General features: G+C 42.8%; 1 pseudogene across 1 annotated transcript in view; it reads right to left on the bottom strand.

Moving 5' to 3' along the window:
• Positions 1 to 1514: 1514 nt before the first annotated feature.
• LOC307100361 (keratin, type I cytoskeletal 18-like) overlaps positions 1515 to 13620 on the bottom strand; it is a 41907-nt pseudogene continuing 29801 nt past the window's right edge. The window contains exon 4 of the transcript in view: positions 1515 to 1618. The product of the transcript in view is annotated as a keratin, type I cytoskeletal 18-like (transcript). The remainder of the gene's footprint in view (positions 1619 to 13620) is intronic.

Consider the following 13620-nt stretch of genomic DNA (forward strand, 5'->3'; position numbering starts at 1 on the left):
ATAATTCTACTTAGATACAAATACATACAAATTAACTAAGTGAGGTCTACTTTAGCAATTTTAAATTGTTCTGTACAATTTTAATTATTCAAGAAATCATTCAGCACCCATTTCCAGTCTCTCCCTCCTCTCTTTCTCTCTCTCTCCATCTCCCCCCCCCCCCCCACACACACACACATCTCTCCCCCTGTCTCCTCTCTCTTTCTCCTCTTCCCCTTCCCACCCCCTACTTCCTTCTCCTCTTGTTATTGCTAGGGAGCTCTCCATGTCCCAACCTGTTGCTGATAGAAGTGGGGTTCTTGTGATGTCACAGGAAAAGGAAGTCCCTTATTTGTGTGAAATTATATCCCTAAGTTCCCAAGGTCCCATTTCCCTTCATTCCTCCAAGAAAGAGGTGCATCTGTGTCTTTAGCTCAGAGTACAGCTGTTGCCCAGAGTTTCCATTCCATATTTGTGTTGTCTAATCCAGCATCAGGCTAGCTTAGCTTGTGTTCCCAGATGTAGTCCATCAGTCCATTGTGTGTGGGGTCTGCATGGCCCTGGGCCATGCAGCTTCTAGGAACACAGGCGAATGCAAGGAAACGGAGCAAAGCCAGAGGAACAAGAGAGCCAAGAGAGAGAGAATTCCTTTGTCTGGGACTATGTATTCCCAAATCTTCATAGGCTTGCATCCCCTCTAGCCAATGATCTCTGTTCTTGGTTAGACTGATAGGTATCCTCTCTATGTCACCCTGACTTTACCGCACATGTGCCCATCTCCCCCTTCTTGGACCCCTTTCCCCAGTGACCTGTGTGGGGAATGGGCCAGTGGTTCCCTGGGTAGTGTAAAATTGTAGCTTTTCTGGTGAAGCTGCCCAGATGGCCAGGCTTATAGTGTCTGGCCTTTCCTTTGCTCCTTTTCTATCCTATATAATAAAAGCCTAATATGCTAAGTGTCCGGTCGTCTGGTTGGCCATTCAATCAAAGGGTAATATGCTAATGATATGATAAGGCCACTCAACTGCTCGCTATGATGTGCACTAACCACCAGGGGGCAGACAGTTGACCAGTCGCTGTGATGTGCACTGACCAACAGGGGGAAGACACTCCAACCGGCAGGTTAGCTTGCTGCTGGGGTCCAGCCCATTGGGACTGAGCAAGAAGGGCTGGACACGCCCTGGAGACCTCCCACAGTACCTCCCCAGCTGGCCAACCTCCCGCGTTCCTCCCTGGCCCCGATCATGCACCAGTGGGATCCCTCGGCCTGGCCTGTGCTTTCTCGCAATCTGGGCTGAGGGAATACCACCCCCCAAGTGCATGAATTTTGTGCACCAGGCCTCTAGTTATTAATAATAGCTAATTACAATGGTATCAATCCCCCCCCTTAAGAGAAATACGGGCCTCTTTTATTCTTATAAAGGGTAAATGAATGAAGGTCTCCATCTTCTTGTAACTGCTTCATGCTGTCAGAGGGGCATAGTCCTGCCTATCCCAAGGCTCTGAAGAGGAAGAAAGAGCAAAAGGGAAGGGAGTCTTCATACAGAGAAGAGGGATTTTGCAACGTCCAGGTCAATCTGGTGTCCTTGGGAGGTGGCATAGGCAATGTCCAGAGAATGCAAGCTGGCATCCCTCTTGTATTCTAGAAATGACAAACTTGATAAGAAGGTAAAAAAGGCATAATTCAAAAGTGAGGAGACTTATAGCAACCAAAGGTCTACTGAGAGGTTAAAAACCCATGTGATAAAGGGAAGAACTAACTTTATAGTATTACTAGAGGCCCAGTGCATGGATTCGTGCACCGGTGGGGTCCCTCAACCTGGCCTGTGGGGATTGGGCAAAAACTGGCTCTCTGACATCCCCTGAGGGGTCTCGAATTGTGAGAGGGCGCAGGCCAGGCCAAGGGATCCCACCAGTGCACGATCAGGGCTGGGGAGGGACCGTGGGAGGGCTCCAGGGTGTGTCTGGCCCATCTCACCCAGTCCCGATCAGCCGGACCCCAGCAGCAAGCTAACCTACCGGTGGGAGCGTCTGCCCCCTAGTGCTCAATGTGCATCATAGCAACTGGTCGACGGTCGAACGAACGGTAGGACACTTAGCATATTAGGCTTTTATTATATAGGATAGATTAGGTTAGGGAATGGCTACCCTGGAGGCAAGTGTGTCACACCTGTCTGAAGCCCTCCTGTTCAACATGCTTAACTCAAAAATGAGGTCTATACTGTATGAACATGCAATCAGGCACATAAGGTCATAGGCATATAGTCTATGAAAACAGAAGGAAGAATATAAAGCACAAAGGTTAATGCACACAGCAAATCATAAACCAGCTGAGAAGACTTCCAGGCTTTTGCTGGAATGAAAGCAAGCATTGACAATCTGATGGGTCTGGTGAACTGATAGCCTTACAGACCCTCTGTGTCTACAGTCAGAACATCTCTGGTGATGTCATCTGGAGCAGAAGTCTGTAGGGCATACACAGACATAGTCTTAAAAACAAAACTTTGAAGACAGTTAACTGCACTGGAATCCAATATCCACAATTGGGCATTGTGATTTTCATCGGAACACAATTTTTCTCCCTAAGATTACCCTTATTTTCAAAGAGATTGCATTAAGTTCAGTTTGAATTTGCCTGATTATGTGCATAAACATAACAAGAATAAAATGTAATCAAATAGATCACACAGGTTTTTTCAAATTTGCTTTGCTGGAATTTTCACAAGGAATCTTCAAATTGAGCTATGGTGAGCCTCTCAGGGCAAAGAAGCCAAGCCACAGTTACCATCAGGCATTGCCTGTAATACCTATAGGTATTGGTCAATTTCTAAAGTCTTTGAGGTCCCCAGGATGTCTTAAGGTTCCTTCTTTGCCATCTTTCAGGAAAGCAACCTTGCTCTTTACCTGGGAAGACTGCTATGAATCATGTGACCAAGCAAAGTATTAGAGCATATCTGCAGTGGACTTTGATTGGCTTTGGAAGTCAATCTGAATTCCTTAAGTCTTTCTGGTGACATCCAGAATCCAGGCATGTCTTTCTTAGACATGGCATTCCAGTCAAAGTCTTAATTAATAAGACCACAAGTGAAGACTAGTCTTACTAAATGTATGCAAAGAAACATATTGCCATTGACTTGCTTATTAAGAACTGACAAATTTTGGAGGGATCATGTAGGGAGAAAAAGCTAAAAGTAAGCAATTAGCACTTCCCAAGATTGGCAAACACTCTCCATAACTTTTAGACACATAGGCTCTTTACTGACAAATACACTTATACTTTAAGAGACATACTTCCATGAGACAAGTATACAGCAAAACCCATTGATAATTCAGTCATAAGTGAACTAAGTTGAACTCATTGGCTCAGGTAATTTAGGCTCAGATAAGATCTATTTTTCAGAATATGCATTCCAACAGATGGCTCAGATAACAGTTCTTGGAGACCAGGAATTGGCACTTTAGAAACAGACAGTTCTTTCCCAGAGTTAAATTCCTTGCCAGAGTATGTACTTTATTTTTTAATATGTTTTTATTGATATTAGAGGGGAAGGGAGAAGGATAGAGAGAAACATCAATTGTCTGCCTCCTGCACGCCCCTTACTGGGGATTGAGCCCACAACCCAGGCATGTGCCCTGACCAGGAATCGAACCAGTGACCTTCTTAGTTCATGGGTCGAACTAAGAAAAAAAAAAAATCTGGCTTTTAACTGGCCTCTAACAGCTGGGCTAGCAATCTGTTTCTGTCTCTTACATTCCTAACATCTCAGTCCCTTACTCAACCACTGAGCAACCCCAGCTGGGCCAGAGTATGTACTTTAAAAGAGTCCCTTGAGGCACTGTGAATTGAGACTTGTATTGCCTATTGACTTCAGGGAGAAAAACCTTCATCCTCATAAGAGAGGGAGAAAAACCTTTCATCCTCTTGAGAGGGAGATTTAGTAGCTGAGGGAGGCATGAATGTCTTCTATGCTCCCTAGCTCCGCTGTCACAGACCAAAATCCGGAATGACCTGTGACCCCTTGTCCGTCATGGTGTCCCATGGCCCATTCTGCCTAAGACGGCTGGGGGATTGGCTCCTCAGCCCAAAGTCTCCTCCATCCCCGGAGCCGAAGACTCTTCCCAAAGTGGCCAAAAGCAGCAACACAATTGTCCAGGTGTGGAGCCTTTAACTCCACATGAGAGATTCTGATGGCCTCTGACCTTACTGGAGGTTTCCACCCTTTGCTGTCTTGGGTAAAAAAAAAAATCTGGCTTTTAACTGGCCTCTAACAGCTGGGCTAGCAATCTGTTGCTGTCTCTTACATTCCTAACATCTTAGTCCCTTATGAGGCTTGGCTGAGTGAGGCAGCCTCCGCTAAGACGGGAGGGAGTATTCCCTGTTAATCTGGCTGGACAGAGGTTTAACACCAGACCAGGGGGCAAATTCTGTTAGTAGTCAGTCTCCAAGGTTAGTTAACAAAAGCCTTTCGTTTTTCCCTTTTTTTTCTATTAGCTCTACCTGTGGGCTCAGCCTCACCTCAGCTCTCCCAGCTGTGGCCTGTCCTCTGGGTCTCAGCTTTGTCTAGTGCAGGCCTCCACACCACTATGCCTATTGGAGATCAGAATATGCCACCCCAAAATGTGCCACTTTGGCATAAGGATTATTTTGTGCTGAAAGCAATAGATGCAGGAAAAATTCTCTGCTCTCCCCTAACCCACCTAAAAAGTATGTAACCGCAGGACCAACCCCAAATGGTCCTATCTAGTTTCTAACAAGATATTGAGTTGCCTTTCAGAGTCAACAGACCAAAACTGCAAGTCATGCAGCCAAAGCACACACAGAGGAGAGAACTTTGACTTCCAGCTGCTTGAGGAACCAAAGTTTTACCCAACTCATGGAACTGAAAGACTAGGACATGACCGGGACTTGAACTCCAGAACTCTTTCAGGAGTGACGGGTCCACTGTGCAGGAAGATCCGGTGCTGAAGTCCCTTGTCACCTCTTACCATACACGGCCAAGTTCCAAAGCTTTCCAATCAAAACCAACCCTGCCAGCACTTCCACATGCCAGCCTTTCTCCCTAACCCCTAACCCTCAATCTTTGCCCTAAAAAACCTCGATTAAAAGCCACTGGGGACTCCAGGTTTTTAAGTGATAGTTTTCCATTCTCTTTTCTTAAGAATATTGGTATTGATTTCAGAGATGAAGGGAGAGAGAGAGAGAGAGAGGAAGAGAGAGAGAGAGAGAAGCATCAATTATGAGAGAGAATCATTCTCCTTGCTTGACACCCAGAAAAATAGATGGCTTTCATTTCTCCATTGCAAATCTTGATGTTTGGTGCCTGACTTTGCTGCTCATCAGGTGGGCAGAGCCTCATTCGGTTCGGTAACAGTATATATTTCTCTTTGAGGAACATGCCCAACTTCCCCATGCCAGGGAAAGAAGAGAAACTTGTCATTAAAGATGGAGAATTAATACCAAGCTAAGTTTGCATGAACAGATCTTGCTAAAATAGCCCTTATCTTCCATTAGTTACTCTACATATTTTCTAGTCACTTTCCCACAATGCATCATCCCTTGAAGCCCAAACTCTCTTTACCTTGTCAAAAGGGTATTAGACCGCCCAGTCTAATTGCTTCTTTGGGTTTGACTTCTTTTTGTGAACTCTGGTACACATCAATATTAATTTAAAAAATTGTGTACCATTTGTCCCATTAATCACCTCTTGTTAATTTAATTCACCGGCCCCCTGCTATGAAATCTAAGAGTACAGTGGAAAAGTTTTCCTCACCAACACTATTCTGTATTAGACATCTTATGTTGATACAAGAGCAGCCTACATGGTCATCTCCCAGAATTCCTAACAGGAATTGGGACACAAGTTTCCTTGTCTTTAACTTCTGTCTCAACCAATGTGGACATCGTTCTGAAGGTCTTGTGTCCCAACCACCATCCCAGATCAAAGCCCAGGCCAAAGGGGCTGGGCCACTTTCAATTATCTATCTTTTCTCTTTAAAGGGGATTTCAATTCTGCTTTCTAACCTGCCTCTTTTTCACCTGTTGCTTCATTATAAGCAGTGAAGGGAAGCAGAGTTTGCCACCTCAAAATGTGCCTTTTGGGACATTGATTATTTTAAGCTGGTTATTTTTTAAAATATATTTTTACTGATTTTAGAGAGGAAGGGAGAGGGAGAGACAGATAGAAACATCAATGATGAGAGAGACTCATCAATTGGCTGCCTCCTGCATGCCCCCTACTGGATGGAGATCGAGCCCACAACCCAGGCATGTGCCCTAACTGGGAATCAGACTGTGACCTCCTGGTTCATAGGTTGACTCTCAACCACGGAGCCACACCAGCCAGGCTTAACCTGGTTATTTTAAGAAACGAAAGACTGGAAAACTCTTTGACCTTCCTCCTAACTGCCTACAAGGTATTTCAATAGAGGACTTGCTCCAGGAAGGGAGATATCATCACAGATAACTATCGTTTAATATAAACTACTGATAGAGAGGAACCTTGCAAGGCCCATTGTTCAAAGTCCTCTCCACATCCCATTGTTAAAGGTGGCCCAGCAAACATGTATTTAGCAACATTTGCTTTTCTATCTCCATGTGAATTGCCCTTTGAAGTCCCAAACCACACACCCCTTCTCCTTAGCTCCAGAATTGCATCTAAGCCTCAACTGCCCAATGTGTGTTTGGGTCTCTCATGGCACCACGTTATGTACACTGCTAATAAATTTTGGACATTTTCTCCTGTTAATCTGTCTCATGTTAATGTGATTACTGGCCCAGACAGAACTAAGAAAGAGAGGAGGAAAGTTACTTGTTGTGCCCCCTCACCCCCAGCAGTATTCACCTTCCTCCCTGAGAGCAATTAGCCTTACAATGTAAACTTAATGACAGAAAGGCAGCTCTGCATTAGAAAATACAGGAAATATTTTGAATATTCCTTGTACATGTATGTTCTTTAGCGCTAGGATATGAACGAAGCCATTCAGTGGTGTGGGATTTAATCAAGGAAGATAGTATATCCACACATTTGAAAACAAGAAGCAGAAGTGTCTTTGGGAATTCTAGGACAATGGCAGCAGTGATGAAAACATACATTTCAGATATTGCAAAATACCAACGAAAAATAGAGCAAATAGATAGCAAAACCAAAAGTCCATGGACAATATTTGCAACAAAAGTATGTGAAGAGGTATTCTACCTGAACCCCTCAAAAGCAAGTGAATAGGGGCATACTACCAAAGCTCATACAACATGGCATTGGTACCTGTGTACAAAAAAAAAAAAATCAGAGAAAGCCATGGGGAAACTCAAGAGCCTTGGAATAGGAAGATCCTACAATAACCAACGCTATTCACTGGCAAGTGATGCTGGTGGATGTGAGAAGAACAGCTAAACCAGGCAGAGGCGTTGCCCTCTTCAATAGAAGTAAGGGTAAGAAGTCCATGGTAAGGTCTTCAAGACTGGAGCAGCCCATGAATTTTTGAAACAGATAAGTAAGGCTATCTTCCAAAATAGGAACACAATGAGGGAAAACTGCTGAATTAAATATAATAGGAAATATATAAGAAAAAGAGAACATCCAAGTGAAAGTGGGGAAGAAAAACAGACCCAGAAAATCTTGAAAATAAACAGCCCAATTTTGTGTGATTTTTAAATTGAAAATGTTATTGAGATCATGGGAGATTCACATGCAATTTTAAAATATGATGCAGAGGAATCCTTTGCATACTTTACTTAGTTTCCTCCAATAGTAACATGTTGCAAAAATATAATATCAGAACCAAGATGTTTTAGGCAATACAATCTACCAATCTAATTTAGATCTTCTCAGTTTCACTTCTATGCATTTGTGTGCATATTTAGTTCTTCATAATTTTATCACATGTGTAGGTTAATGTATCCACCACCCCACTCAATGCTACTGAACAGTTTCAAAACCGCAAGGATCTTTCAAGTTGCCTTTTTATAACCACACTAGAGGCCCGGTGCACAAAATTCGTGCACGGAGGGGGGTTGTCCCTCAGCCCAGCCTGTACCCTCTCCAATCTAGGATCCCTCTCACAATCCAGGACTGCTGGCTCCCAACTGCTTGCCTGCCTGCCTTCCTGATTGCCCCTAACCGCTTCTGCCTGCCAGCCTGATCACCCCCTAACCACTCTGCTGCCAGCCTGTTTGCCCCCAACTTCCCTCCTCTGCCAGCCTGGTCACCCCTAACTGCCCTCTCCTGCAGGGTTGATCACCTCCAATTGCCCTCCCTTGCAGGCTTGGTCCCTCTCAACTGCCCTCCCTTGCAGGCCGGGTGCCTCCCAACTGCCCTCTCCTGCTGGCCATCTTGTGGTGGCCATCTTGTGTCCACATGGGGGCAGGATCTTTGACCACATGGGGGCAGCTATATTGTGTGTTGCAGTGATGATCAATCTGCATATTACTCTTTTATTAGATAGGATAGAGGCCTGGTACAGGGGTGGGGGCCAGCTGGTTTGCCCTGAAGGATATCCCGGATCAGGGTGGGGGTTCCCTTGGGGTGTGGGGCGGCCTGAGCGAGGGGCCTGTGGTGGTTTGCAGGCCGGCCACGCCCCCTGGCAACCCAAGCGGAGGCCCTGGTATCTGGAATTTATTTTCCTTCTACAACTGAAACTTTGTAGCCTGGAGCGGAGCCAAGCCTGGGGCTCCCTCCGAGGCAGGCAGCCATTTCTGTTGGGGTTATAATTGAAACTTTGTTGCCTTAAGCGGGTGGGCCCGGCCAGGGTGTGCGGAAAGCTTTGCTTCCCCTGTTGCCGGCGGCAACCCTGGCCTGCTCTCTCAAGCTCCATTCTGCTGCCATTTGTTTGAATTTGTTTACCTTCTATAATTAAAACTTTGTAGCTTGAGTGGAGGCTTAGGCCTGGCAAGGGCAGGCGGAAAGCTTGGCTTCCTCTGTTACCTAGGAAACCTTGCTCTCTGTGGCTGTAGCCATCTTGGTTTGGGTTAATTTGCATACTCGCTCTGATTGGATGATGGGCATGGCTTGTGGGTGTGTCGGAGGTATGGTCAATTTGCATATTTGCCTATTATTAGATAGGATCTGCCTACCTCCCCTCTCTCTACACCTTCCACCCTCCTTGCAACCACAGATCTGCTTTTCATCTCTCTGATGTGACCATGTTAAGATCATTATATAAATGAAATCTTTATATAAATGGAATCATACAGTCACTTTTTATGACTGGATTTTTTTCACTCAGCGTAATTTCTTGTAGATTCAGCTAGGTTATTATGTGTGTTAAAAGAGCCTTTATTTTTATTACCGAGTAGTATTTCATGGTATGGATACTATATTTTGTTTAACCACTTACCTGTTTAAGGATATCTGGGCTGTTTACAGTTATTACAAATAAAGATGCTATAAACATTCATGTGTAGGATTTTGTCTTTAGTTCTCTGAGACAAAATCCCCAGAGTGTAATTCCTGGATTATATTATAGTTGCAGTAGAGGCCAGGTGCACAAAATTCATGCATTCCGGAGGGGGGGGGACCGAGAGGGGGTCCCTCAGCCCGGCCTGTGCCCTCTCACAGTCCGGGAGCCCTCAGGGGATGTCCAACTGATGGTGGGGAGCGGGCCTAAGCCGGCAGTCAGACATCCTTAGCACTGCGCTCGCCAGCCGTGAGCCCAGCTTCTGGCACACTGACCACCAGGGGGCAGCTCCTGTGCTGAGCATCTGCCTCCTCGTGGTCAGTGCACATCATAGCCCGGTCGTTCTGCTGTTTGGTCAATTTGCCTATTGGCCTTTTATTATATAGGATGTTTAGTTAGTTAAGGAACTGCCACACTATTATCCAGATGGGCTGTACCATTTTATATTCCCACCAGCAGTGTATCAGTGATGTCATTTCTCTACATCCTTGCCAGCATTTGGTGTTGTCCCAAATGCTTTTAAACTATGCAAACAACAGAAAAAGAAGCTCTGTGAATTTAGCCTCCTTTCAAGTGGTTTTTCTCTAAAAGAAAACTAATCTCATCTAAACCACAAAAACTAATTTCACATGAAAAATGGCAAAAGAACAACTTCAAAGTTAAATTTTATACAACATTATTGTAAGAATAAAAGATCATGAGAAAATGCATAGCTTTCTTACAAACAGCAAAAGCACCCCAGGCAGTGCCAGTAAAACACATCAAAACTAATCTATTTTTAAACTAATTAAAAGTCATCAAGAAGATGATAAAAGACATGAGGAAACAACAATAAATAGAATCGGAAAACTCAGAAATAATGTGGCTAGAATTCAAAGAAAAAATAGAACAACGAGAAACATCTTTTAAAATGAATAACTAAAAGGAACACAAGTTCTGTTTACTGGAAAAGCTTTATGGTTATACCGCTGCTGTGGTGGCCCCCAATCAACACCTCCCTGCCTTTGTTCCCTCCCACACCGGCTCTGGGCTAGGCACTGTGACCAGTCAATAAAACATGAGCGAATGACATGCAAGCAGAGGCCTAATAAGTACTTGCACAGTGAGACTTGCACCCTTAGGGTACTTCCTGTTAGAACCCAGCTGCCACGCTGGGTGAGCAACCCTATTTTACCATGTGGAGAAGCCGTGCAGGGAGAAAGCCAAGGCCTTTGGCTGAAGCCCAGGATGAGCTACCAGATGACAGCACCAACTTGTCATCCATTCAGCCCTGGTGGAGATGGTCCAGCTGACACCATGTGGAACAGACGTTCATAGTCCACACAAGCCTGGCCCAAATGACAGAAGTGTAAGAAAATGAAAGATTATTGTTGCTTCATGCCATTAGATTGTGGGATCATTTGCAATGCAGCAACCAATGTAACAAATCTAGAAATAGTGACAACTCAGTAACAATTAGCACCCATATTGTTGTCTTGAAATATTATTTCTCACTAAAAGAAACCAAGGCTTCTTGGAGAAATTCCAGGTGTGGGCATGAAATGTCCAGATGCATATGGGGCATCTTTATATACCAGAGAGCAGTGGGCTGGAAAATTGCACTAGACCAGTGTTGACTCAGAAAACATGAGTAAATCTACGGTGTTCGCCAGACCTTTTCATTCTTACATTGTGTCCTCCACAGAACACAGAAGGGAACCAGAAATGACAGAGATTATAGAATTAAAAATAAAGATATTAAAATCATTATTATAACTTTATTTCATATGTTCAAGAAGCTAGAGGAAATATTTAACATGTTAAATGGAGACATAGCATATTTAGAAAAAACTCAAGTTGAACTTAAAGAAATAAAAACTCTACTATATGAGATTTAAAAACACTGGATGAGATGAACTACAATCAGAAATTGCAGAAGAAAAGATGAGTGAATTTGAAGACATTAGAAACTACCCAAAATAACAGAGGAAAAATACTCAGGGGGGAAACTGAACAGCATATTAGGGACTTGTAGGACAACTCCAAGCTGTGTAATTAGAATCCTAAAAAAAGAGAGAGCAAAAGGGAGACAGAAAATAATGACTAATGTTTGACCAAATTTGATGAATATAATAAACTCACAAATCCCAAGCACAAGAAACATGAAGAAGACTCCATCAAGGTCCATCATAATCCAATTCCTCAAAACCAATGCTGAAACATACATTGCATATGGAGGAACAAATATAATGATGACAATAGATTTATTGTTAGAAACAATGTAAAAAAAACAATGAAGCAATATCTTTAGAGTAATGAAAGGAAATATCTGTCAAACTAGAATTACTTACACTATGAAAATATATTTCAAAAACAAAGGTGAAATAAGAACATTTTCTGACTTGTATATGCAAAAAGAATTTATTATCACATCAGCACATCAAGAAATGTTAAAGGAGCCCTGGCCAGTTTGGCCTGCGGACTGAAGGGTCCGGGGTTCAGTTCTGGTCAAGGGCACATGCCCGGGTTGCGGGCTCGATCCCCAGTAGGGGGCATGCAGGAGGCACCCAATCAATGATTCTCCCTCCCTCTCCCTTCCTCTCTGAAATCAATAAAAATAAAAAATTTTAAAAATAAAAAAGAAATGTTAAAGGAAACCCTTCAGGCAAAAGGAAAATGACACTAGATAGAAACCTGGATCTTCACAAACAAATGAAAAACACCAGAAATGATAACTACTTAGGTAAATAGCAATATAAAATATACATACATAATATGTATGATAGAAATATATAATATTTCGACACATTTTATGTTAAGTATCTTTAAATCATTCTAATTTCAAAGAGTACAACCAGCACCCATATCTTGGTTTCTAAATACCTTCCTCCAAAAACAGAAATGAGGGTTCCCAGGAAAATGGCTTATTCTAGAATTGGGCAGAAAGTATATAAAGTGAGCCATGCCATGACCAGGTGGCTCAGTTAGTTAGAGCATCATTCTGTACAGCAAGACGTTGTAGGTTCGATTCCTGGTCAGGGCACATACCTAGGTTGTGGGTTTAATCTCCAGTTGGGATGCATATGGGAGGGAACCGATCAATGTTTCTTTCCTTTTACTTTTTAATTTTATTTTTCATTACAGTTTACATTAAATATTGTTTTATACTAGTTTCAGGTGTACAGCATAGTGGTCAGACAATCGTACACTTCACAAAGTGCATCCCCCTATATTTCCAGCTTATCGCCATTTTTTAAAAACGTACCTTTTGAGTATATCAATACATTTTAAGGAGTAGATGTGATCAAGGAAAGAGATTTCAATAGTCTGTCAGCCAACATTACTTGTGTCACAGTTCAGATAACAATGCACTTGGATAATTTGGTCTTAGGTGGCAATAGCACTTTTCAATTTCCTTCTAACTATCCACTTTGAAAAAGAGAACTTGAAACAAATATATTTGCTATTGATTAAAAAAAACTTTATAGAAATGTCAAGAAAGAAAAAAAAGGCACTTTTTACTATAAGAACTCTTTTCTTTCTTTTTTAGAAAACACTTCTGGGTTTTTGCCAAGCTGTGTTTCCTGTTTGCAAACCCTAAGATCCTTGAATAAATCTTTATCACTTATTTATAGCAAAAAGCCTCCAGAATCTTTTTTAGCTTGTGTGGCATTACTTAAGAAAACGAGCATACTTTTTTTGATCTGAAGAGAAATAGCTGAATAAACCTGAAGCAACTTCATTTGCATTTGCATCAGTTAAGCAACTTGTTTTTTTGTTTGTTTGTTTGTTTTTAACACCTGTAATTCAATATGAGGGGAATTCCCAAGAAGTGTCAGACCTTGCTCTCCCTTAGCGTTGGTGTCTGAGCAAACAAGATGCCCAAGCAAATGTTATGAAACAACACAAAGCAGTTATGCTAAGGGCCAAATGAGTGGTGGAACAATAGCATCTATCTGAGTTTAGGAAAAGCAAGAATTTGGCCTCAGTCAGCCTGAGAAAGGAGATGTGCCTAAGTAAGGTCTTACATGCCGGATGGGATTTGTTTGGCTGGAGAAGCTGAGAAAACAGCATTCACACTGAGGGGAGGTTTGGAATCTGGAATTGACTAGCCGGCCAAATAGAATTTTGTGTTTGGGAATAATGTTTTGGGTATTCAAGTTACTGGAAAAATACTCTTTTTTTTATAGCATTGTTAACAAATTACAGGAAGAGAGAGAGAGGTGCCATTTCAAGATATTTAATCTGTTTATTAGCCATATTTTCACTGAA

Source organism: Cnephaeus nilssonii, assembly GCF_951640355.1.
Source record: "Cnephaeus nilssonii genome assembly, chromosome: 5".
NCBI classification, from domain to species: domain Eukaryota; kingdom Metazoa; phylum Chordata; class Mammalia; order Chiroptera; family Vespertilionidae; genus Cnephaeus; species Cnephaeus nilssonii.